We start from the raw sequence: 23,999 nt of genomic DNA, 5'->3' as shown, positions 1-23,999 counted from the left end.
CATTCTGCAGAGAGGAGTGACCATTTTCCCCTAGGCAGCATTGCTGAAGCCAAAGGTATGGACAGTCCATCAGTAATAGCTACAACATGATGATCACCTGAGTTCCCGGCAGCCACGTAGCCACGTAAACAACAGGCGTGGTTCTGATGCCAAAATGTGCAACCTGGTGCAATTCTGAGGACCTGAAGAACCACAGGGGCCTCTGCCTTTCCAAGGCCAGGAGGCCGTTTTAACTTCCCTTCCCATATACTCAGACTCTATCTTAGGCAAAGGAGTGGGATTGTGGGGGAGGGGGATCCCCCCAAAGAATGAAACAATTTTTTTGAGACAGCGTTTCGCTCTGTTGCCCAGGTGGGAGTGCAGTGGCACAAACACGGTTCACTGCAGGCTCAGCTTCCTGGACTCAAGCAATCCTCCCACCCCAGCATCCCGAGTAGCTGGGACTACAGGCATGCGCCACCGTGCGCAGCCAATGAAATGCTTTCTATCAATTCTGAGACTGAATAATGCCTTGAGAGAAGTCTTCTGTTTTAATTGGAGACTAAACTCTATACCAGACTGAAATAATTCAGATTTTAGTAGTTTTTCTTTTATTTGGGTGTGCGTGTGTGTGTGTGTGTGTGTGTGTGTGTGTGTGTGTTTGGTGTGTGAGTGAATGTTTTATTGCATTCTGGTTAACTAGCATAGAGAGATTTTTGAGAAGGCCATTTGATTATACACAAATTTTTGAAAACAACTACCATTTTCTCTGCAAATCCAAGTTGTTGTGAGAGTTGGCTTTGTGCCTTCCTCCTGCCGTAGCCTTCCAATCGATTGCAGTGAGGAGAAAGATGAATAGGAAGAGATGAAAACTGGAATGCAATCCCAAGAAATGACTTAACCTGATATCTAACTGACTCTATGATCTATCCTGACCTACCCTCAATATTATTTCTCATTTATTCCTTTAATCTACCCAATCCCTTTCCAAGGATCATTTCTTCCGAATTCAGAGTCTCTCTGAAAATGAGCTACAGTTTCCTAATTAGAAAATTGTTCTCCTGCTTGGGGCAGGGGCCTCCTCCTGCTCCCACCTATCTCAATGCTTCTCTGAAGCTCATTTTCTTCCTCTCTTTGTTCTGAGTTCATAGACTCTGGGTATCCAGGGCTGAGCCTCAGTGGGCACAAAGAATAAGAGCTGAAAGTGGAGATGAAGAGAAACTGGAGCACCAGCCTGCCAAAGGCATGGGATCAGATAAGAACCCGGGAGCAGACACAAAGAGAAGGGGCTCTCTACAAGTGACACAAAAATGGCCTTTGTGTGGAAGAGGCACTGCTGGGAGTTGAGGAAGTAGCCTGGCTGGGCCATTTTTGGCAATCCTAGCCGTGGCCACTGGTCTTATTTGCTTCTCAACTTTCTCTATTTCCAGGTATCAAGCTTCCGGCCAGCATGGGCTGGGATCTCAGCAACAGGTGCCTGTGAAGGGGAGATGAAATCTCATAATAAAGTCAGTTTTATTATTAAAATGACTCAAGAAACCCCCATTGGTTGTTGTCTGCTGAGTGTCTGGCCCTGTGCTAGGAGAGTCAGGGAGAAGGAGGTTTCATCAGAAGGCCCCTGTGCCAATGAGTGTGCCCAGTGGAGTGGGATGCATTTATATTCACATATCAGTATCAGCCAGCAATAGCACGGATGCTGCCAGTGGTACTGCAGACTCCTAGCTCAGTGCTCTGTTTCCATGACACTTCTTCTGAATTATTATTAAAACAAGTCTACATGAGCTAATACTGTGCATGCTCACTCTGCTTAAACCCTTCCACTCCCAATCCTGTTTCTCCTCTGTGCCCCCATAGAACCATGTTCATTTCTTTAATGGGTCTGTAGTATTTTGTCCTGAGGATTACAAAGCAATTCTTGAGATTTTGGAGAATATTAATGTGGTTGCTTTAACAGCTATTTTGAAAACCATTAAAATTTAAGTTGTTTTCCTTACCAAGTAGTGGCAGAACAAACTGAGCCGCTAGGGAAACTTTGAGCGTTGGCATCAGAATCAAGGTACTGAATTTGGGGCTTCCGGGTCTAAGAACTGTACCAAGTTGGCCGCATCAAAATATCCTGCTTTTCCCTTCTGTATGGGCCTGGATTGGGTGACTGCTCTGGGATCGTGGGGCCTGGACCCTGACTGCCTTGTATTCTGGCTCAGAGTATATGGGCCATCTCCCCTTCTAAGACTGAGGACTGTGTGTCAGGACTGGGTGGGTTTTGTCTGTGCTCTCACAGTGATGCCCTGAACAGCTTTTACAGCTTCTGCAAAGATGTGTGAAATTGAATCATAAACCAGAAGTTCCATCTCGCCGCCCAGTGAACTTGGCAAAGACAGAAGTGTTCGTCTTCCCTGTGTTGTGTTCGCCCACATGAATCTCTCCTCCCATTCCCAGAATGGCCCCGTCATCCTCTCCTTTTCCCTCTATAAGTGAGTTCTCAGCCAGTTGGCTCTGCTTTTCCACCCTAGACTCACCAGAATCCGCCTTCCCTCATCCTTACTAGCTCAGGCAGCTGCAGCCCTCTCCCGATACCTTTGACTTCTTGGATCCTTGTGCTGCTCCCAACAGTGTATTTCCAGACCTGCATTCAAGATGATCCTTTCTGTGCCAGCCCTCCTCAACCTGCCCACTCTTTCTGCCACTTACTAAAAAACCATAGAACCTCAACATGAAAGGAGCTGACCCAGCATAGAAATTATCTCGTTCTACAGCACTGCAAGGCTGCCAAGCAATCCTGCTTGAGTGTGTCCAGTGACAGCAGACTCCCTGCCACACTATTTGTGTAGTGTGTAGCACCAACAAAATTTGTGTAGCTCTATTTTGTAGCTCTATTGTGTAGCAATTTGTGTAGCTCTAAGAGAAAGTTTTCCTCAAAATCAGAGAAAATCAAAAAGGGCCTTGTAAAGTTCTTGGAATATAAATCTATCATGGTGCAGAAAGCTACAAAGACAAGTCAGGGCAAGTTCAGGGTTTAAAAAGCTACACTGCCTTCCAATCAAAGAGCACACCATGAGCACAGTCTCCCATGGGTCTAGCTAGGCTCTGGCCCCCCGTAGTGTCCACCTCTAGCCTTTTGCTGTCCTCTGGGGTCACAGGGGACTTTGCACAACTATTCTCATGGGTTTCTGGAACCTTCTCTTCCTCAGGGTTAGTGCCTCCCAGACTTTGATACACGCCATCATCCAACCCGGATTACTTTTTCTACTGGTTCATATTCAGCCTTTCTTTCTAGATACATTTTTCTGTACTTCCCTCTGGAAGCCATATCTGATAACCTATCTTCTCCAACTTCTACTTAATTCTGCAGCAGTTTAGCAAAGTTGACCAGAAGTCTTTCTACCATTTCCATGGGCTTGTTTTTCTCAAATAGAGCTTCTGGAAGGCAGGAACTCATGTTTGTTTCATTGCCCAGATGTAAAGAAACCACATTGGAGTTTTTCTTCAACGACTGCCTTCTAATTTCCTAATTGTGTCTAATGTCGTATGAGGAAAGTGAAGCCCACGGAGGTTGGCTGAGTCCCAAGTTCCTTCAGCTGAGTGCTATCAAAGCAGGACTGAAACCCAGGTCTCCTGACTCCCATTCCAGTGGTGATATTTTCCCCTCAATATATCCCTATAGAATTTTAATACAAAAGTTCTTTCTGTGAATTACTTGCCTGTTCAGGTGTATGTATGTTCTCTGATTAACATGATCTCTCTTGTCTATCTTAAATAACATCAACAAATTCATGCATAATCTCTAATTGAGCCTTTTTTAACCCTTTGTAAAGAACTATGTACAGACTATAAATGCTTTTTTGATGATTATAGTGATTTTTACCAAAAGCCTTCATTTAGGATAAGTGTGCAACTGCAGGAAGCAAGGCTACTGTTCCTACTCACATCCCCACGTTCACTAAAAGCAACTTCAAAGAAACTCTGCAGATGGAGCAATGCCACTATATTGCAATTTAAGCTTTCTTCAGTCATTTCTCTGCAACCACACTCAAATTTTCAATTCCTCAAATAGAAAATGAACTGAATAGACATTAACAAAGTAATCTCTCTACTTCTTTGAAAATTGCAAGCTAACTGAATTTTTCTCTTATGTTTGATAATAGCCGTGAAGAAACCAATCATAACTCCTTCTCTTCAGCCTCCCAAATACATTATTTGAAAAAGCTTCCCTTATTGGGTAACAAAATGAAAGGAAAAATCATATTAGAGACTAATGAAGTCATATAATGTTATTTTTATCACTTAGTAACCTCAGGATATGAATAATTTTCTTTAAACAAATTTTTTAAATGTGGACTAAGGAATCCATATCCTTAAAAGCCTGAAGTTGTCAAAGTAGAGTGATATTTTTTTTCACGTTTATAAATTTCAAGACAGAAAAACAGTCTTTTACAGCTTCAGCTGTCTTTAACTTCAATCACATATTCTAGCTAAAGTCATTAAGTCCAAGCACTGACCTACATTGAGAAAAAGAGGACATCAGTTCTAAAGGCATGAACATTTGGGACAATAATTGTAGCCACAGCTTAAAGTGGAGGCATCCTGTTTTCCTGTAGGGATGGACAGAGAACTTCACAAAGCACACACTACAAGTTGAGGCAGTACCTAAGAATCAAACTGGGCACCACTCAGAGCAGGCATTAGCTGGGCTGATCCTGGAGAGTTCGTCACAGCCTTTAGTGACTTCAGAAGTGAAAGGAAAAAAAATGCAGTGGAAAGGTTAGTTGTGTAACCAGGAAGGGTTGGCACTTTGCTAAATATGTGGATTTATTTGAGAGTCAAAAATAAGCCAGCTTCCCTCCCATGTTTCCTGTGCACTTACCTACAAAGTGTCTGGCCTGCCTACAGAAGAATCTTCCTTTCTGCTAAGGTTTTATGTGTTCCTTTCAGAATATACACGTCTTTATGTCCTCTGAAAAGTAATGCAAACTGAGCTGATGTAGAAGATACTCCCTTTACTCAAAATTCTGTAGACATGCCATCTTAAAAATGGAAAAACGAATCAGCTAGGAATTGTAAATTCATAGCCTAATTTGAGACCAAGAAAGGAAAATTCCACATTGAGGGGATCTCAAAATGTAAGTGAGATTTAAAACTGAAAAGTGTTATAAGGAAATTGGAACCTGGTACAGGCCTTAACAGCTGGCACTAAGGATTAATGCCACCCAGAGAGGGGAATTCAGCCAGCAGCCCTGTGTGTGGGCAGCTGAAACTGAGTGGTTTGAATGGATTCTGCAGCCACTGGTATTGTTATTTGTAAGAAAATCACTGCCCACCAGCCGGGTGCAGTGACTCACACCTGTAATCCCAGCACTTTGGGAGGCTGAGGTGAGTGGATCACTCGAGGCCAAGAGTTAGAGACCAGCCTGGCCAACATGGTGAAACCTCATCCCTATAAAAAAAAAAAAAAAAAAAAAAAAAAAAAAAAAGCTGAACATGGTGGCATATGCCTGTAATCATAGCTACTCAAGAGGCTGAGGCAAGAGAATTACCTGAACCAAGGAGACAGAGGTTGCAGTGAGTCGAGATTGTGCCACTGTACTCCAGCCTGGGCAACAGACAGAGTGAAACTCTGTCTCAAAAAGAAAAAAAAAATGAAAAGAAATAGAAAATCACTGCCCATCTAACCCAAGAAAGCTGTAATGAAGCTTCTTATCCACCTAGGTCAGTGAATAAAAATAAACACACCTGCAAAAACTCAAAACACAGGAAGGGCTCCAAATCTAAGCTGCTTGAGTTGTTCAGGACACCAAAGAAATAAGTTAATGCAAACATTAGTACAGGACTCTTAAACTCACAAAGCATCAGCAGATGCAAATGAGAAACTGTCACCCAAAGCAAATTACGTGGGTTTCTAATAGAAAATATCCTCATAGAAAAAATTATAAACCCTATAAGAAAATGAATGACACAGAAGAACAATTAAGAGAAACAATAAATAATCTGGGAGATAATTGCAAAAACTTAAATAAAAGTAAAAATATTTCAAATCAGTAGCTTCAATTAGGGTTTCTCTTAGGATTTCAAGAATAATTCAGCAACAGAAATGCTACCAGTATATTTTACTACATTAAACAAATTAAGGAGAAAAGCCATAGGAAATATAGAGAAAATGTTAGAGAAAATTTGCCATCATCTGTGATAAGGACTCTTAGAAAACTCAAAATAAAAGAAGATGTGCTTAATTTTATAAAGAATGTTCACCACAACTACCACAACTAAAGGTAAAATTCTAAAGATATTCTGAGTAAACTCAGAAATGAGACAAGGGTGATTGATATATGCACCATTGTTCAACACTGTACTGAAGGTCTTAGCCTGTGTGATAAGATAAGAAAAATAAATTAAGAGGAATAAGAATTTGAAAGACAAAGTAACAGCTACACTTACCTGCAATTAATGTGACTGTCTACATTAAGGGTTGAAAAATTGTATCTGTGAAAAACCAGAAGTAAATATGTTTGACTTTTTAGGACATACATTCTCTACCACAACTACTCAGCTCTGCCACTGAAGCATAAAAACAGTCATAGATCATAAACAAATGAATTAATTTAGCTATGCTCCAATATAACTTTATTTATAAAAACATATGGGCTACATTTGATCCAAAGGTCATAATCTGCAAACTTCTGATTTATACAGGAAAAAAAAGAAAAACACTGAAAATCAATAAAAGAGTTCATCAGGATTGCTGCAAATAAAGTAACAATATATAAATCAATAACTTTTTACATGTTGGCAATAACGAACTAAAACTCCCTTATTCACAATATCAAAATGATCCATTCACAATAGCAATAAAAATTATAAAGTACCTAAAATAAATCTAAAGACTATAAGCAATACTGTTACAAAAAAAATTACTAAAAATTATTATTTAAAAGAAAAACAATAAATGAGAATATATGTTAATACTATGTTCATAGAAGGAACTATAAGATATAACTATGTCAGTTCACCCTATGTTAATTGAAAAAATACCAAAACATTCTCATCAAAAAGCCAGTATGTATTCATGTAAAGTGTCTATATATACACACACATTAATATATATGTATGACTATTTGTGTGTGAACACATATATATATATATATATATGTATTCTTAAGCCCGTATCAAAAAGAAAATTTTAAAGAAAGCCAATAAATTTGTATAAAAATCAGGAAAAAATCACTTCTCAGCCTTTTGGCTAAGATCAAGTATAAAAATCAGGGAAAAAAGTGGGCACATTAAATATCACAGATGAAGATGTATTATAAAAATAGATTAATCGGAACAATGTAGTATGCGAACAGGGATAAATGTGAACTTGGTCTACATTAGAAGAGGTATTAGAAAACAAAATGGAAAAGATGGGGTTGGCACAAATGGCTTTTTCTAAAAGAAAATAATTAGATCCCTTTCTTATACTATTTTCCCAAACATGTTTTATACATGTCAAAGTGAAAAATAAACTTTAACATTAAATGTAAACATTGAAAATATATATTTTTGACTTTTGGTCAGAAAAAGCTTCTTTAAAGAAGAAACAAACAAACAAAAATAGGAAGTATAAAAGGTTGTAATTTGGCTTCAACAAAATTAAGCCCTTCTATATGATAAAAGATGCCACAAAGTGAAAAGGAAAGCCGCAGATTAGATAAATTAGCAACACATATAGTAAGTGATTAATATTCAGAAAATAATATCTGACTTTCATAAATAATAATAAACTATAAAATTATAAATTATAAAAGACATAATAACTATAATTATAAAGGATAGGTTTAGATATTTTTCAGAAAAGAAAACCTGAAAAATCAGTAAACATATGAAAAGATGCTCAGTTTTCAGTCTCTCATTAGTAATTAAGAAAATGTCAATGAAAACAATAAAATTACATCTCACAAATAAAAAACATCAGAAAATTTGACAACAGAAATATTGGAATATATGTGGAGACATCAATATGCTGGTGCATTCTTACTGTGAGTAATGAAATGGTAGAACCATTTTAAAGAGGAATTTGTCACTATCTGGTAAAACTGAATATGTATATAGTCTACAGAATCATATAGTTATCATGAAGGAGCATTCTAAAAGCCCTTACTGTTGAGTGAAGAAACAAAAGAACCGTAATATTACATGATAGCATTTACATCAACTTTAAAACCATGCACTATATTAAGTGTATATAGCTGTTTAAGGAATGTGCAGATAGTGTGAATGGAAAGATTCCCAACAAATTCAAGATAGTTTTTGTCTCCAGAAGGAGAAGAATGGCAATGGGGCTGGAAGATGCATCAGCTGGGTTAAGTACAGTTATAATAATTCCAACATACTACAGGAGGGGTACAAGTTGTTGAAGCATCTCACATTGCTCACATTGCCAGTTAAGGCTTCCAACCCAGCAGTGATTTATGACTGCCCACAAACCAGTGGTCAGAACTGATCACATGACCCTGCAAAGGTGGCAGGGAAATGTGTCTTCTCAGTGCCCCTAAAAAGAGAACAACCAGAAGTGACTTGGCATTGATTTTTAATTTTCAGTTGAACATTAATCTTATTACTTAAGAGGAAACATTGAAGCGCAAATAACAAAATGTTAATATTCTGGGTGACAAGAACATAGATGTTTGTTATATTAAGGTTTGTCAATATATTCCTTAGAATGAGGTAAGCACCTCTCAATCATTATTCCTTAGTGTGAATTAGATTATCAGTGCTTGGATCAAGACAAAAAATAAAAAAGAAATGAAAGCATGCTGAAATCACACTTTAGTTACTGGCACATTCCCCCATCACTTTCAACAACTAGTAGAATCTCCTTAGAAAGTCAGAAAATTTATCTATAATGGCCACTCTCTAAATCTCCCATCATTTCAGTCAACCTGAAGTATTCATAATGTTCTGAGTAAACTCACATCTGGGTACATTGGTTGTTATTTCTAACTTTCTCCCCTTTTCCCTCTGGGTCAGTTCTACTCAGCCTAAATATGTAAAAATATAAAATGTATTCCAAACGTCAGTGACATTTGGTAGGAAAAAAAAAAAAACCCTTGACCACCTGCAGGAAATGAGCATCAAATTAGTATGCATGCCACTTTGGCAATAAACAAAACCAACATATTCTGCTGTGCTTCTTCTACTACGTGAAATAATGATTTTTCTTTTTGCTTTTCGCAGTCCTTTCACTTCTGTCACTTTATATGATTCTTTCAACACTCTTATGAGGTTGGCAGGGCAGGCATTTACTATACAGAGTGAACAAATAAAGATATCAAGACAAGAGAAGTTTGCTGACCCATCCAAAATCATACAAGGAATTCCCCACCACCAGGGGCTGAAGACTGCAAGCTCTTCCCACTAGATCACTCTGCCTGTTTAGAAGGGCAGTTTCTGATTTTTGTCCATGTATTAGGCCAGGGCCTTCCACTGTATACACTCATCCTTCTTGGAGACAAGACTTAATGGAAGCCAATGGAATCCATGAGAAATTGTGGAGGAACTCAATAATTTACAAACAGAAGAAGAGCATCCTAGATATGCAACATTCTGCAAACTTTAGTGCTCATATCAGAAGGCGGGGTGAATGTTCAGTATCAGGGACACCCAAAAACACCAGCCTGGAAGCAGCACATGATTGCTGTGGTTTTGAATCCCACCTCTGCCACTTACTTGCCTTATGACTTTGGGAAATCATCTTCCCTCTCTGGGCCTCAGTTTCTCTGTCTGTCAAATGAATAAATAGGTTTAGATTGTGTCTAAAGCCCCTTCTCCTCTGAGATTCTAAGAGCCAGAGATGATTAACTATGTATACTGAAAGGTAATATTCCTTTTTTCTTTCTAGAAAAAAAACCCACATTAAGTGGATTCACTGAAATCTAGGTATAGATGAAACATAGAAATCAGAAAATTAACAGCATTTATATACATAAACATAAAAAACACCAGATTTTCTAAAATTTTCCATTTTCTCTCCCACTAACAGATGGGAAGCAGTTTGATGGAGTTTATCAGAGGAAGCAGCTGCCATCCAACATGAGTGACACTAATGAGACAGGTGAAATATTCAAGAGCCCAAGACTGTCTTCAAGAAACTACTGCAGCTCTGCCAGGGTCATATTGGGCATGCCTGGAGGTTTGTCTTCTGCTCTAAAAATAGACTGTGTAAATACTATTTTTTTATAACGATGATGACTATTATTTAGAGCTTGCCCCAGCCTCCAGGCAAATGTCCCAAGAAGAACAAAAGGACGCTTAGTATAATTAAAACAAAGAAAATGTAGAGGTGTTGGCATGTGAGAAAAGGAAGTGTTTCGACATCAGAAGCCAAGAACTATTTGTTGGATTTGATTAATAATCACTAATGTGGATTTTATTTTAAGATCATACAACAGTGTGGAGTTTTGCTTTATTTATATGCACACAAAAGCAGTCAAACAACTCTCTTTATGAAAAAGTTATTACATTGCCCTTCCAGGCTTGATTGTACTTTTCCAGAAATAATTTGAAAGGGCAATTTTTCTAATCTCTGGATCTTGAGGATTCAGTGTAATTCAGATCAACTCAGTGGATATGAATTAAGTTTATGGTAGATGTCAACATTAAGTTTAAGTTATGTTAAGTTTATATTAGATATTTAGATGTCAAATATCGTGTGTTTTTGTGTGTATGTATAATTTCCAATTTTCAGGAGCCCAGGAAACAATGGACAGAATTAAAACACTGTGAGATACATTCTAGGAAGAAGAAATAATAGGAATAAAAACAGATAGAAATGATATAATATTTCGAGTTAAAGAGTGGAGAGAAATGCAGCAAGGGAGAAAGAACAAGTAAAAGCAGATTATAATTTGGCCATATGAGTTCTGCAGGGAATGTAAGACTCTGGTCTACTGTAATGGGGAGCCACTGAAGAGTTTCAATAAAGGGATTCCATGATCATAGTTGTCTTTTAGAAAGGTCACTTGGGCTTCAGGGTGGACAGTGAATTAGATAGGCTAAATATGAAGGAGGGGAGACCAACCAGAAACCTGTTGAAATAACTGTGGTGAAAATTGATAAGGGGTTGATCTGGGCAGTGACTGGAGGGGGGATAATAAAGAAGATATAATAAATATGACTTCTAAAGATAGCAAATTTTCTCCAAGTATCACTATTCTAAGACATTTCTCAAGTAGTTACAGGGTTAAAAGGCAAACACAATAGGCTGAAAACCTATGAATATAGCCATTTATGTAGCTGTTGCATGTAGTAATGAGCATTTAAACATAAAATATTAATATAGGATTAGCATAGCTTACGAAGAAGCTCTACAGAGTCAACCATTCTGTTTGATGATAATTTTAACACTGTGTTAGTACTGAAATTGTATTTTTCAGCTGCCAAAGATTAGGATCAACTGACCTTTGAAAAAGTATCACTGGATCTGGACTTGAAACAGAAGTCATTTGTTGAAACTTTTCAAATAAGACAGAAAGAGAAATAGAGACACAGTGGATAGTAAGAGAGAATCCTGGCCTATGTCTCAATCAAACCTGCCCACTTGCTCACTAATGTATTTTCTGAAAAGCAAAGACAGTATTTGCAAAGAAAAAGAAGAAGATTTGGTTGTCCAAATAATTCAAGAGTTGGCCCTAAACTATGAGTCATGACACTCGTGTTTTAATTTCTTGGCTGTGGCTGTAACTCAGTTGATGACTTGAACAAGTTACATCAAGCCTTAATTTCCAGGCTATAAATGGGTATAGTCATAAGTGACCCCTACTTACCTGTTTGTGTAGCTGAATGGATGACTAGGATATGCTTGTTAAATGCTCTAAGCCTCTGCTCAAAGGCTCCCATATAGGTGTCATTACTTCATTGGTAGTGATTTTGGAGACTGTGAGCTTTGAAGGTGGTGAGTTTGAGTCCCCTAAAGGGGCAGACTCATTTTGTCAAAGGTGCCAACAATAGATGCAATCAGCAATTTCTGGGTTTACCTGGCCAGCCAAAGAATGAGGTCAACTGACCTGTAAAAAAGTATCAGAAGATTTGGACTTAGAAGAAACATGTTGAGAGTTTGCAAATCAGAGAGATAGAAAAGAGACAGAAATAAAATTTTTTAAAAAAAGTTTGCGGGTGAAAATAACTATAATCACTTTTTAAACTTGGTAGCTGGGTGATGTGATTTGAATCTGTGTCTCCACCAAATCTCATGTCGAATTGTAATCTCCAGTGTTGGAGGTGAGGCCTGGTGAGAGGTGATTAGTTCATGGGGAGTGGGCTCTATGAATGGTTTAGCACCATCCCCTCTGTGCTGTTCCCATGATAGTGAGTGCATAACTTCTCAGGAGATCTGGATGTTTTAAAAGTGGGTAATACCTCCTTCACTTTCTCTCTTACTTTTTCTCTGGCCATGTAAGACATGCCTGCCTCCCCTTCACCTTCAGCCATGGTTGTAAGTTTGCTGAGGCCTCCGCAGAAGCTGGGCGGATGGCCAACATCATGCTTCCTGTACAGCCTGCAGAACTGTGAGCCAGTTAAATCTCTTTTCTTTATAAATTACCCAGTCTCAGGTATTTGTTTGTAGCAATGTGAAAACAAACTAATACACTGGGTTACATCAGGCACTGGGCTAGCTACTCATTAATTGTCTGCACATTGATGATCTCATTAACATTTCTGTCTAGCACACAGTAGGCCCTCAATAAACATTAGCTGCATAAACAACTCCTTGTGGCAAGTCCTGTTACAACATTTTATTTATGAATGTGAGAAACAAGACTGAGGGCAATCAAATAACCTGCTCAAAGTCATACTGCTGTTAGGTGTGAGGAGGGGCCCAGATTTATATCTGGACCACAATGGAAAGTTCCTACATGGTTCCTCTAACTTCCCTGCCTCCACTTTCCTTCCCTATTCTCACTGTGTCACCAGCGGCCCTTAAAGTTCCTGGGCTATGTAATTTTTCTTCATTGTTGGCTATCATTTGACTCTATTTTTCCAGATCCTGAGAATTCATCCCCCACTTCTCCTTTTGGGGGAGAAAGGTGGATGGTGCTGTTTATACTCTTCCCCACCTTGGAAGTCAACATATGTATTATCCAGATTTCTTAATATGAGAAATCTACTCTAAATAGAATGCTCTTTACATCCAGAATTGGGGCCTCTTGTCAAACAACTGGCAGGAACCAAGTCAGGTCTTTGATATTCATATAGGAAAAGAACCCGCAACATTCTTTCTGCTTTATTAATGTAAGTTTATAAATTGTTGGTAAAAACCTAAAGAAATGCAAGGCCAGATGAAATGATTCACTCATTCAATTGGCATTTGTTAAATATTAATTTTTTTAATGTATCAGGTGCTCTTCCAGGTGTTGAGGAGATACAAAGACTAATAATAAAGCATAAATCCTGGCCTCGAAGAGCTCATAGTCTATTCGGGAGGCACATAGAGTTGCTGTTCACTCTTAGGAGATTCTATATTTGTGATATTGCCTACTTGTCAAAATGTATTAGTAACCACCAATCAATATTCTCATTGCTTTTGTGATCTATATATAGACATGCACCAAGCATGAAACACTTGAGGCACCCAGACATGCATGCTCTGAGCTGAGGTCCAACAAGACCGTATTCTGCCTTCTTATTTCAGCTTTCATACGGTGTGCTTTTTGTGATCTATTTAGTGCTACACTTCTTTCACATTTTTGTACTTGTTGACAGTGATTTCACTGTTTAAAATGACCTCTGGGGGCCCCGCGCGGTGGTGCACGCCTGTAATTCCAGAACTTTGGGAGGCCGAGGCAGCCAGATTACAAGGTCAAGAGATCGAGACCATCCTGACCAACATGGTGAAACCCCATCTCTACCAAAAATAGAAAAAAATTAGCTGGGCGTGGTGGTGCGCGCCTGTAGTCCCAGCTACTCGGGAGACTGAGGCAGTAGAATCACTTGAACCTGGGAGGCAGAGGTTGCAGTGAGTCGAGATTATACCACTGCACTCCAGCCTGGCAACAGAGTGAGACTCCATCTCAAAGAAAAGACCTCTGAGCACAGTGCTGAAGTGTCATCTAGTGTTTCTAAGCACAAGAAGGCTGTGAGGTTCCTTACAGAGAAAATACATGTGTTAAATAAACTTCGTTCAGGCATGAGTTATAGTGCTGTTGACCATGAGTTCAATATTAATGAATCAATATTATATATTAAATAAAGTATCTTTGTTTTTTGTTTTGTTTTGTTTTGTTTTGTTTTTTTGAGATAGAGTCTAGCTCTGTCGCCCAGGCTGGAGTGCAGTGGTGTGATCTCGGCTCACTGCCCGCTCCGCCTCCCAAGTTCATGCCATTCTCCTGCCTCAGCCTCCTGAGTAGCTGGGACTACAGGTGCCCGCCATCACACCCAGCTAATTTTTTATATTTTTAGTAGAGATGGGGTTTCACCATGTTAGCCAGGATGGTCTCGATCTCCTGACCTCGTGATCCACCCACCTTGACCTCCCAAAGTGCTGGGATTACAGATGTAAGCCACCACGCCCAGCCTAAATAAAGTGTGCTTAAACATAAACACACATAAAGCAAGGTTATGTGTTGATTAGTTGACAATTATGTGACCAAAGGCTTGCAGGAACTTAACCCTACATATCTCCTGGAAGCTATCGTTCAGCATTTATTCAGTGTTTAAGATGATTTCATAGAATATAGCTACTGTACATAAAATGAATCGACTGTTTAGAAACTGATCCAATCATCATAGCTTGGTGAGTGCTCCTGTAGAGGTGTGAGTGCTATTCTATGGAAGCACACAGGAAAGAACAGTTGACTTGGTCTTGGAGAGTTGAAGGAGTCATTATAGAGGGGTTGCTTTTGAATTGGGTTTCAAAATAATGAGTAGAAACTCAAAGAATGGACCAGGTTGAAAGGTCATTCAAGACAGTGGTGAATCATGTGCGAAGGAAGGAAGGTCTGAAAGAGCTTGACACGTTCAGTGATTAAAAAGCAAGTAAAGTCAGAGCTCTTAAGTCGTGTGCTCCAACTCAGCCACAGGCAAGGATTTCCAGCCATTACAAAGTTTCTCTACACAGTTTGGGCTGTGATTTTTGCAGTAAGGAAGTGTGCAGCATGTCAGCTGTGAAAATTGGCTCAATGTTCATAATCAAGTCTATTATGCTCCCTCTGAAGCCTAGTCCATGTTTCCGTAGAAACCCTTAGTTACATAAAGGGACCCCGGCCAGCAATTGGCAAGAAAACCCACCACCTTTGTAAGCCATTATAGTAATGCCAGGGGGAAAACATTATATAATTTCTGCTGGAGGTTAGTGGGCTTGGAGGGCAAAAATAAAGATTCATTCCTTGCAGAGTAGTAAGCAGAGAGTGCTACAGGGCCTCACGACACAGGATCCCTCCGTCTCCCCACCACATCCTTATCTATGAATTAACCCACTAGCCAGTGGGTTCTTTCCTGTGCTTATTAACGCACTGGCTAGTGGGTTAATAATAACTTTCACAGTTTGTAATGAGCACTTCCTACATGCTCAGTCCAATTCAAGGCACCACAAGGCCACACACACACATACACACACACACACACACACACACACACACACACACCACTTTACATATTTTTTCTTTCACAGCTACAAAGCGGTTTATAATAGCCTTCACATCAACCTTCCCAGGTAGATTGTATTACTCCAATTTTATGGAAGAGGAAACAAAAGCGCCAAATGATAAAGTATCCAGTGAGTGGCAGAATTAGGATTTATGCTCGGCTTTGACTTCAAATCTACGATTTCATCCATGTCTCAGAAAAAAAAAAAAAAAATTCCCTGTCCTTGAGAAAGTTGTGTATGTGAAAAGTCCTGCATGCCACTCCTGAGAAAGAGCTGTCACACATGATGTATCAGAGGAGTAAGTGGTTCAGACTGTCAGTTTTATAGAAATATTCAGAGGACAGAAGTTTTAGCCCAAAGTATCACACTGTCCCCAAGGTGCATCACTAGCACTGGAAGAAATCATTTTTGGTAGCTGAGATGGCAGAGGTAGGTATGTCAGCAAAAGTCCAGAAGCAGAAAGGATCCTTTCAAGAGACAAGGGAGTCAGGTGGTAAAGGGAAATCTAAGTTGTTGAGGGATTTAGAGGGAATGTTTCACATCCCCTTGGATAGGTCTCAGTGGGTGGAGAGGCGCCCTGGATAGAATCAGCCGTGTTGGGTTTACCATTTTCACGGCTGCCTCCTCTTCCTTCTTCATTCATTGTTGCTAAGGACCTTAACCTATCATCAGTCTCCTTATTTGGGGCTCTGGTTAAGGCCACTCAGTCCCCAGGTGCTCCCAGGATCAGGTGCAGATTCTCAGGCTGATGTTCTAGCTCTCCACTCTCTGTCCCATGTTGCGGGATCTGCCTGGTATGTTGGCCACCCCAGACCACTTTTCACACAGGCCTCCACTTTTTCTCTCTACTTGGAGTGTCTTTGTCCCCATTGCCTGCCTATTGAAGTCTAACTTCCCACCTCAAATTTTAGCTTAAAACTGCCCTTTTCAAGAATCTGCTCTCAGTTTTCCCCAATCACAAAGAATCCTTTCTTTTCCTGGGTCCGCACGGCAAATATCTCTATGTTAGCCTTTTTCCACAGGCAACCTGCCTGTGTCCTCCTCAAGACCAGGGAACTGTGTCCTTGTTTCATAACTTAGCACAGTGCCTGGCACTTTGTCCATGCTTCATCACTCTCTTTTTAAAAATAAATACATGAAAAACATGTCCTTGAAACTAGAACAGCCCAGTTTACATTTAATTTAATTAAGATATTAAGGTTCGTTTTAGCAAACACCTTGTGAGTGACAACCATCTAAAATTCAATCTCAACTTACCTGCCTCCTAAATGGCAGTTTAATTTCACTATAATCTTTATTATAATAACCTTTAAACTTGTTATTAGTATTACTGATAAAGTTAAAAAGAGTTTCATCTGGTAATTGCGTCTTAGGAAACATTCAATTATTAAATTCCACACTGATCATTAGAAAACCCTATTATTTCATAATAGGCTGGGCAATAGCATGAAGGTATCTCTCAATTATTGAAACAGAAGCCATCTCTAAGGGTGTGGAAGTGAAATCTCACACATCAAATCGTCTACTCACAAACTTAAGCTGTATTACTACAGACAGACAGGTGTAAAGTGAAAAGTCCTCTCATGGTCTGAAATGATAGTGTTTTATGGGGATGAATGGTGTTTGTGGCTGATTAGTTCTCACTCTTCCCAAAACCTGGCCAAGCTCAAGGTGGACAGATTAAGCCAGAAAATATTAGGGGTGTGTGTAGTAATAGTAGTAGTAGTAGTAGTAGTAGTAGTAGTAGTAGTAGTAGTAGCAGCAGCAGCAGACATGGTTTACCTCATGGCAAGAAGGCTTTTCTCATAGAGCTACTCACAGATAAAACACCTTTGCCAGGCACAGTGGCTCACGCCTGTAATCCCAGTACTTTGGGAGGCCAAGGCGGGTGGATCACGAGGTCAAGAGTTCAAGACCAGCCTGACAAAGATGGTGAAACCCCATCTCTACTAAAAATACAAAATACAAAAATTAGCCAGGTGTGGTGGCAGGTGCCTGTAATCCCAGCTACTCAGGAGGCTGAAGCAGGAGAATTGCTTGAACCCCAGGGGATGGAGGTTGCATTGCCGAGATCGCGTCACTGCACTCCAGCCTGGGCGACTGAGTGAGATTTCTCAAAAAACAAAAACAAAAAAACACCTTTGCAGGAATTGACAACAGAGGCTGGTCTAGGGCATAGGGAGAACTCAAAAAGATAATGGGAAAGTGTTTCTTCTGGTCCTAAGGATCCCTTCCAAGTGAGAAACTATTTCACTCTAACTAGACAGTGCCTTCCTGCTCTCTGAATTTTTGCCAAAAAACAGACCAAGAGCCTCTGTGGCCAGTTCAGGAGAGCCTTTCAGAGCGCAAAGGAAGCTTGGGCAGCAAGTCCTCCCAGGGGAAACACCCTGGATCTCAGAAAGGAGAGGGGCCTGACCACGTTCTCCTGATGCTTCCCACCTCCTGTGATCCCAACCCACACAGGGCCCCAACCCATGCAGCTTCGGGCACATACCTTGGCACACTATGGGGATTTAACACGTGTTTCATGATGTTCTGGCTGATGGACTGGGAAAGGAAGCAGCCGAAGCCGGGGTCCCCAGGAGCTCTCCCTCCCCTCAACAGGAGCTCTGACTCACAACCTGTTTGGCACTGCTGAGTTCTCTCTGGTTTCCTGAATCTCCCTCTCTCTAATGCAAAAAGCCTCCACGGCAGATGTTTTAGAACAATGATCACGTCAATGATGCTGTAACCCACTACTTTCTTTTTGCATCATAGAATTTTGTGTTTTTGCAGACTTACTCTTTAAGGTTAATTGCATTTTTTTTTGATTGAGCCTTTGGGAAGACTTTACGGTGGTCCCATCAGATAACTGCAGCCCCTAAGGCTGGATATCTGTTAATAGGATGGGCAGAAAGGGACTGGGAGCGAGGCTGGGTTCAGAATCTCAAGTAATTTGGGAGTGTGCCTAGGGACTGGGACGATTTGGCTGGGCATTAATTTGAAGGTGAATATACGTCTAGAGATTGCGGGGACTTCTCCTTTTTCTTGGAGGGCAACCGTGGGTGTGGAGGAATTCGGTGTGCAGAAACAGAAAGGTCTGGTTCAGGCTTCCTCTGGGAAGGCAAGGCCAAGAGGCCAAGGCTGAGAAGGGGCAGGAGCGACCCTGCTGGGGCGGGTCCGCACCAGCTCCTAGGAGCAAAGGGCAGAGCCGGGCAAGGAGATGGGGTTGTCCAGGCGAGGGTGAGGACGTGGTCGGTGACAGCGCGGGTGGGGATCCCCCGGGGCCGGGGCGGGGCGGCTGCCGCGAGCCGGGCTGGGGGCGGGGCGGGGCGGGGCGGGGCGGGGCTCCGGGGCCGTCTCGCAGGCTGCGGCGGCCGCGGGAGAGGCGTCCACGGCGGCTGCGGAGCGGGCGGCCGAGCAGGGCGGCGGCGACTCGGTGAGCGCGGCGCGGCTGGGGGCGCGGCAGGGGCGCGAGCGGGGGTCTGCGGGCGCGGGGCTCAGGCTGCGCAGGGCACCGCGGGGCACCGCGGGGCGGGGCGGGCGCCTCCCGGCTATCCTTCTCCTCCCGGACGCCCCTGCAGCCTTCGGGAGGGAGGGAGAGCGGAGGACACCGTCCAGGAGCCCTTCTCCAGCGGTCGCCGGCCAGAAGTCCGGCTTTGTGCCCCGTTGCCCTCTTTCTGCGTGTTCCTGATTGTGTTCCTTTCCCAGACCACCCTCCCTCGTCCCTCACTCACTTACTCCCCACCCCAGGTATCCATAAGCTCCATTCTTACAGGGGACCCCTAACCCTCCCCTTCCCACCACCTGAGGCCCCGGGCGCCTGTGTACTCTCTACAGCCCCAAAGGGAGGGATGACCCCCTCCCCAGCCCCTGCACACCTGGATCCTTCTGCTGCCACCTGCCACAGACGTTCTTAGCCAGTCAGAAAGCTGCTGTGCCTAGGACCCAGCACTCCTTGCCGTCACCCTCTCTCCTCCCCCAGAACCCAGAGCCCCAGTCTGGCAAAAGGCGCTTTTCCAATACTGAGCTTTGGGAACAATTTGACCCACTTCCCAAAATGCTGGTCCCAGGCCAGCCATGCTTTTTGGTGGAGACACCTGTCTTGTCTGCCAGGAGATATTCTCTGTCAAAATGGACCAGCCCGTCCGTGGGTCCTCCTCCAAGCTGCTCCTACTCTCTAGCCAATGTCCTCAGAGACCAGGGCCAAGATCTTTGTCATTTAAGGCCTCCAAAGCTATTTCCCCACCCATCCCCAGAATTCCCCCAGCCACTGTTTTGGGAGTGCCAGGTCCAGAACTGATGGAGCAATCTTTCTGGGTACAGGGCCTGATGTCCTCTCCCACACCCTTGTTTACCTGCCTGCTCCCCAGGGAACCCAAGACAGGGTCATGGGGCTGGAGGTTAGGGCCCTGATCTCCCCTGAAGCTCTGTGACCCTCCTTTTCTCCCTGTTAGAAACTTTCCTCTCTGTCACCAGTCACTATCTCCTCTGGATGGGACCTTGGCCATCTGCACAGTATCGAGTCCCCAGGGCACAGAATGCTGATCTGGGACCCTGGAAGGCTGGGACTTGTACTGGGGCAGCAGGGGGAGAGTGGCTGCTAGCCAGGTCTGGGCTTGAGTACCAGGGTTCTTTGGGTGGATCCTTGTCGGCTTTCACTGATCTCAGGTTGGGGTTCGAGGGCTTGCTTTGCAGTGGAGACAGGAGGCAGAGCAGGGGCTGTTTTCCCTGCGTGCTTCTGACTGTCTTGTGTTGCTATGGTGACAATTTTGCCTGTCTTCCTCCTTCTGACTCTTCTGGGAGCTGGTTTTTATTGGTCCGTTGTCCTGTCTTTCATGGCTCTAATTTCTCCTTTCTACTTGCTCTGAAATAAACAGTCATAAACATGGGCGCTGGGCCCAGGCTGGGGGCTGGCAGAACTTCACCTCCTGCTGGCCCTGGGTTCCTGTGAGGGGAGAGTGGGAAAGCGAGGTGGAAACAGACCTGCCCACATTCCCTCCTGCCTCTGGGCTCTGACTCTGGGAAGGAGGCAGCAGCAGCATCACGGGTTTGGGCATATAGTGGGCGCATACTGCCTTGGTGCTAAAAATAGGTACCAAATGTGGCGAAGGACCTCGCTGGTGTTATTTCCTTTCACCTTCACAATAGCCCCGTGGGGCAGGGGCTCTTTCCACTTTGCAGATGAGGAAACTAAGCTCAGAGCAAGTGAGTTATTTCCCTAAGGTGACATTGATTTGAGCACACAGTCAGCCCTCAGTTTTGGTTGAATGAATGGAAAAGTGATGAAGCTGACATACACGCATCCCTGTTGGACTCCCTGGTCCTGTCCCAGAGGGATCACAGGGACTTCCTTAGTCCAGCTGCCTAAACCCACACTACAGGAGGCTCTTTGGAAGGTGTCTCCACTTTTTCTGTCCCTGCTGGACTACTGTGGAGGGAGCTGCCAGGAAGCTGTCTGGAGTGTCCCAAGTGTACCCTTGACCTGAACTGTTGAGGACCCCAGCTGAGAGCAGAGCAAAGCCACTTGTGACTTCCTGTTTTTACTCAGCACCAAGAAGAATTCAGTTTGCGTTTACTCCCAGGCCTAGATGCAACTGGATAAGTCAGGGATCCAGAGTCAAGTAGACCCTTCCAAGCCAGCCCTAGGCAAGGAGTTCATAGCTCCCCAGGGCCATAAGGGCACCCACTGTCAGCTGTCAGTGACACTCTCCAGTGAGGGAGGCTGTTCCTTCCCTTCCCTGGTGTTTTTTTTCTTCAGTACACTCTCTTCTTTTCCATTCCCTGCCACTCCCTTCACATTGCCATGCTCTAGGTTTGTTAAAAATAAGCTGAGCATGTATTATGGTAGCACGAAAAAAAACAGAGAATCAGCAGCTTCAGTGTCAAATGTTGGCCCTGAGAAAGTCAGTTCTCTCATATAGCCTCAGTTTCTCTGTCTTTAAAATGGGGTTGACAGTATCTATCCTATTGGCCACATTTTCTTGTTCTTTTAGGATGGCATACAATAGCCTACAGGGAGCGTTTTGAACACTTTGAAAGGCGGAAGGACCCCTAATGTCCTAGTTCTATTGGGAGATCTCAATCTTAAAGAGAGCCCTGGACCACTGTCCAGAAATTGAAAACCAATTTAGGAGTAATTAAGCTGTAAAATCTCAGGGTTAGAGGCGTCCTCTAGAGGCATTTTGCCCAGCCTTGATGTTGAATCCTTTAATTTATTTATGTACCTTACATTTATTGAGTATCTGCTCTGTACCAAATATGGTTTTGGGAACTAGGGATTCAAAAAATGAACAGTATTTCTGTTTTCAAAAAACAACTTAGTCATGGAAAAAGATCCTTGTAATACAGTTAGAGAGGTGGTAGGATAAAAGGAAGGCCAGGCTGATGTAGGGCCCAGAGATGGCCACTTGACTAGGTCACCCATGAGGGTTAAATCAGGTGATTTGTGCTTTGGGGCTGAAATACATTCATCCTTCCACTGCTCACTTGAGGAGCAATGGAGTGATGGTTGGAGAGCCACACATCAGCCCTTGTGAGCAGGGTAGGGGGGAGAAGCATGGCAGGGAGCCAGGGCTGCCTTTCTCACTGAGTTTTGATTCATCCTGTCATAGAAGCCTCCGGTTCCCACTTCATCACGGTTAAAATCTTGTCTCAGGAGCTGCATGAATTACCTGACAAGGCATCATGGTGATTGGAAAGAAAGTGGTCTTTAGAGTCAGGCATGAGTTCAAACCCCACTACTGCTTTGTCTTAACTGTGGTTGAAGGTACATCTAACCTCTCTGGGTCTCAATTCTTACATCTGAGAAATTGCAATGATTATACTTGCCTTCTAAGATTTAAATGATCTTATGTATCTAAAGGGTCTGGCATGGTGCCCGCCTCACAGTAGACTTGCTGTTATTTAGTTATATTGATTAGAAAAGCGTTCTCAGTTACTGGACCTCTGGGTCCCCTTAAAACCATGGTACAAAGCTCTTTGGATGATTTCTAGCCTTTGGAGATCCATTCATTATCTGAGAAGGTTGAAAATTGCCCATTCTCAGGCTCCTAGCATTGCTGGTTAATTTTCAAGTTATCTCTCACTAGATAAGCTATGTTCTGCAATACCACAACAATGCACGAATCACCAACACTTTTTTTTTTCAAAGGAGAACAAATTTGAAGTGGCAACAAACACCCTGCGTTTTAGAAACATATTCTGTGAGAATACTTTAAAATGAATGCCTCATATTTTTTACTCTGAGCACTTTGAACTTCTTTTTTTTTAAGTTACTATAAACATTAATATACATTTTTCTCAATTATCACTACAATTCTGTGACATTAGTATTATTGTCCCCATTTTACAGTTAAGAAAATGGGGAAAGGTAAAGTCCCTTGTCTCGTGTCTAGAAGCTAGGAAGTGGCAGGACCAGAATTTAAAGCTAGGTTCTACTTGCTCTTTGTGCTGTAGTACACAGTCTTGTCATTTCCTTGGCTGGCATGTCAGTGACCTAAAATAATTGTGTTTGGAGAATGCAGGCAGATTTTAACAGGGGTGGAACCGGTCAGTGTTGTAACTCAGTCTCTTAGTAAATATTTAGAGTTTATTTGCTCTCACCACAGCCTTAAGAATTGCTTCTGCAGTTGGCTGAGATTTTATTTCTATAAGTGATGAATAGAAGAGGAGTTTGACACATCTGAGTTAAGGGAAAATGTTTGATGATGCTAGAAGTAGCTTCCTTTGCACGAGAATGGATTGCTGATTTGTCACTGAAATAAACTAAACCTTTAAGCAGGCCAAGATTTTATGATTGAACTTATGAAGGGAAAGCATAACAGTTGCTTTCCAGGGATACAGAGACAGGAGAAACAAGGTCAGAACATGTGGGTGGATGGCTCTTCAAATACAAAGGTGATTTGGATTCAGTTTATTTATTTTTTCTTTTTTTGAGACAGGGTCTCGCTCTGTCACTCAGGCTAGAGTACAGGGATGCCATCGTGGCTCACTGCAGCCTCGACCTCCTCAGCTCAAGTGATTCTCCCACCCCAGCCTCCCGACTAGCTGGAACCATAGGTGTGCACCACCAAGATCTTTTCATTTTTTGTAGAGGTGGGGTTTTGCCATGTTGCCCAGGCTGGTCTTGAACTCCTGGGCTCAAGTAGTCCTTCCACTTTAGCCTCCCAGATTGCTGGGATTCAGTCTGTCAGTATAGCTTTCACCTAGGAAGTTGGAGGGATTGAAAAGCAGTTATAGAATTGCTCATTAGCCTTTCTTGGGTAATTTAGAATCCTAATTTCCCTGGCTTAAGAACCCCATTTGCCCCACGAATCCAAGTGCTGAAAATGGGTGCCATGTTTCCCAGCAGTGTGTTTACCAGGTCCAGCTGAGCACTGCAGACAGATGCGTTTCTATTTGCAATTATCTCAGGGCCTGAGTC

General features: G+C 42.4%; 1 protein-coding gene across 2 annotated transcripts in view; it reads left to right on the top strand.

The window, feature by feature from the left end:
* Window positions 1–18,927: 18,927 nt before the first annotated feature.
* Window positions 18,928–23,999, top strand: part of FAM49A (family with sequence similarity 49 member A) — a 112,692-nt gene continuing 107,620 nt past the window's right edge. Inside the window, exon 1 of one of the 2 annotated variants that reach the window (XM_030920760.1) lies at window positions 18,928–19,013. The gene's annotated coding sequence lies outside the window, so the exon portion shown is untranslated. The remainder of the gene's footprint in view (window positions 19,014–23,999) is intronic. The other variant, XM_030920762.1, reaches the window with a different exon arrangement.

Source organism: Rhinopithecus roxellana, chromosome 17 (genome assembly GCF_007565055.1).
Source record: "Rhinopithecus roxellana isolate Shanxi Qingling chromosome 17, ASM756505v1, whole genome shotgun sequence".
Lineage (NCBI taxonomy): Eukaryota > Metazoa > Chordata > Mammalia > Primates > Cercopithecidae > Rhinopithecus > Rhinopithecus roxellana.
This window is presented reverse-complemented; position numbering and strand designations above follow the sequence as displayed.